Source organism: Chaetura pelagica, unplaced genomic scaffold, assembly GCF_000747805.2.
Source record: "Chaetura pelagica isolate M959 unplaced genomic scaffold, ChaPel_1.0 scaffold289, whole genome shotgun sequence".
In the NCBI taxonomy this organism is placed as follows: Eukaryota; Metazoa; Chordata; class Aves; order Apodiformes; family Apodidae; genus Chaetura; species Chaetura pelagica.
In genome coordinates, this window is record NW_009954554.1 from 893,293 (window position 1) to 893,844 (window position 552).

A 552-nucleotide genomic window follows, 5' to 3' on the forward strand; every position below is an offset into this window, starting at 1 on the left:
GAGGGCGGGCAGGTTCCCCCGGAGCCCCGCGGCGCAGGGGCCAGCAGGGCGCGGGCCGCTGTCCCTGCAGAGGGGGGCACCGCTCCCAGGGTCTGTTGCCGCCGTCCTCGGTGCCGTCCGACTTACACAACCTGCTCCTTGTCAATCTTTACTGTGCGCCGGCGGCTGTGGGCAGGGTCCTTCAGCTCTTGATGTGTCAGGTTCATCAGTTACTACAGGCTGAACAGGAACAGTGTCCAGAGCCTATCAACCCCCAGGAGAAGATTTTCACGCTGCTACTCGGCACAAGCATTTTCTCCTTGGCCTTCCTCCAGTAACGATTTCACCGTGGGCACTGTAGGTACCTGTGGCGCACATGCACACAAATCCCCACCAAAGGGACTCTTAGGATGTGGGTTTGTCAGGTCATCAGAACCTGAAGTAATTTAGTCTCTGCATCACACTAATTAAGAAAAGGACTCTCTTTCTGGTTTACGTTATAGCATTACTTAAATGCAACATACATTATGCTCTTTCAACCCGATGGCTAGTATAAATTGCAGTACTTTGGGG